Here is a 2826-nt window from a genome sequence, read left to right on the forward strand (position 1 = left end):
CCATTTATCTTATCCATTGGCTCTTTTGCAGTTGTTTTAGCATCTGGCCTTTATATACTTACTTACTCCGGAAAGGGATGCCATAGTCAAAAAAGAGAAAATGGACCAAAACAGTGCTTCTGAATTTCAAAACAGGTTTTTAAAGCAAATGACAGAAAAGTATTGAAAGAAAAGGGCTTTGAGTTATCATAGGCTGCTCATTTTATGTTTTGCTTTGTTTAAAAGTCTAAGCTCTAAAGGTCTCAGGACTTAAAGAATTTTCTTCCCTTTGAACAAAATATTGAGAATAGAAAAGAGGCAGGCTGGCACACTCCTAGACTTGATGGAGTACCCATGTTTGTTTATGTGGAGGGAAAAAGAGAGAAAGAAGACAATTTGGGCAATATGTCCTTTGTACCAGCCACTTGCATCCCAGGATAAGGGCTGGTAGGAAAGATAGAATGTCCAGTTACTGAAAACTGAGAGCCCTATGCTTGTCTTAGGAGGGAAGAATCATGCTTTTCTTGGCATCCAGCATAGTGTTTGAGCATCAGAAAACATGTGACTTCTGCAGTCACATGGGACGTTGTGCATGGTTTAATGCTTGTTGCCATCTTGAGATTCTTAATACATTTTCATATTGAACCAGGCCCCACAAATTATGTATCTGATCCTGTCTATGCAAAGGGGCCTGAAATAATTCTGAGCACCCAGCATATAAAGGAGACTAAAATATTATGATCATTTCCTCTACCCAGCAATGAGGTGAGTGAAGTGGTTGAGAGACATCAGACAGACCTGAAGAATCTTAATATTGGGGACAAGTATGCAGGACTGGCCTATACAGACTGAAAAGTAAAGATCAAGTGAAACAGGAAGATGCTCCAGCCTGATGCTTTGATACACTGTAAATCTCGTGGAACTCCTGGTCCCCTGGGGAAACACAGAAGGAAAACTGCAGTAGCCTCAGACTCTGTTTCCCATATGCTACCAAATAGGGGCTCAAAATAGAAATAGAAATATTATTAAAATATGACATATTTGCATGCATGAGGTATGAGCTGTGGTTTTACCCTAAAAATCCATAAATAAAAGTGTGGCTTATTTTTTTAAAAGGAAGAAGTGGTAAGAATTCATCAGTGAACAATAGCATGTATTTTCCTACCCTTTGAAATTGACTATTTCATGTTGCTTTGGAATGTCTTTAATGACAAAGCTAAGGACTGCTTCCTTTTATTCTCCTGCTCCTCCATTTTGCTTCTTCCACTCCTGAGCAGCTCACTGTATACTAGTTGAAAACTGCCTCCATAATACTCTAATCCCTTCCCCAAGATAAACAAAGCACCATTAGTAATCCAGGAGAAACAGCCCCAGCACTGACTGTTAATCTCTGTCCCCCTAGTTCCCTGAGGGCCTGCTGGAGAAGCTTCTGAAAGCCAGAGCAGTAGAGTAAGCTCCATCTGATTCCAAGGTGAGGTCACCTTTCTTTGTCTGGGATCAAGCTGTTGCTTTCTTGGTTTGGATAATCTGACCATGTACATTATAGGTGATATGCACAAAATTATTGGAGAATGTCTTCAATGGGAGTCTATTACTAGCTGATTCCTGTTTCTAGAGTAAAATCACAGAGGCAGCATCAACTTATAAACTATATGGTATTAGGCACACCTAATGAGCAATATTTTTACCTTGCATTAAGAATTCTGTAGCTGGTAACCAAAATGGATTTCAGAGATGCATCAATAAGGAAAAACTCATTCCTTTTCCACAGGTGTCCCCTCACCGGTTTTGGCTTTCCTTTGTTTGACCATTCTTTCCTATCTGATATTCTAAAGTCAAGAAGAGGACAAAATCCTTCTGTTAGCATTACATAATAATTTGTAATTCTTACAGTGTATTCTTGTCTGTAATTTCAGCTGGCCTGAAAAGAAAGTGTCAATGGTAGGTGGGCTGAGGAAAAAAATCTACATGATAAGAAATGTGGGTCTTTCTTGCTGGCTTCAGTCAAGAGCCCCCTGATTAAAACTCCCAGGTAGGAACAAGGATTTGGGTATGGGGAAGTAAATGGGTATTTCACGCAAGAACTAGAGTGATGTTTCTTGAATAGTTGGATTCTGTTTAGATGGCATGGGTTTGTGTTCATGTGAGTGTTGTGTGTGTATATGAGTATGTGCTGTGATTCTCAGTGTAATGACTGTGATTGCCAATGTGCATGTGTGAGATCCTATGTCTGCTCTGTGCCTTCCTAGATTTCTCTCCTATAACCAGCACAATTACCTGTGCAATTCCATAATAATTTCCTCAAGGACATATACGTATGTCCACATTATCAAATTATATACTTCAAATAATATAGTTCATTGTAAGTCAAGTATGCCTCTAAACCTGGAAAATATACCATAACAACCCAGGAAAATGTTCAAAGGACTCCAAGTGAAAATTCTATGTTAAAAAATCACTGTCATTAGGATTTAATGAGAAGAATTCATTTAATACTGAATAGTATAGCCTGTGTAGAGCACTTTACTTACCCCTAATGGCACTTTCATTGACGATGATGAAAGAAAAGCAGCCCTATCTGTCCTTTTGAACATAGGAGAAAAGAGGCTTAGAATCCAAGTTAATTTTGCAGAAATGCAAAGTACCAAACAGGAAACTAGGCACTGAGATATTAGGTGGTTTGATACCAAAACACAATTTCATCATCCCTCTTCTGCCTGACAATCTCTAATCTTCTACTATGGCTTTGGCAACATTTGTCATTTTTAATTCTTGTTACTGAGCACCACACCACCAGGGCATCTGCAGCACAAGTACATGTCATCCATTTGTCAAAGGCCCAATTGC

Source organism: Dasypus novemcinctus, chromosome 27, assembly GCF_030445035.2.
Source record: "Dasypus novemcinctus isolate mDasNov1 chromosome 27, mDasNov1.1.hap2, whole genome shotgun sequence".
Taxonomy (NCBI): domain Eukaryota; kingdom Metazoa; phylum Chordata; class Mammalia; order Cingulata; family Dasypodidae; genus Dasypus; species Dasypus novemcinctus.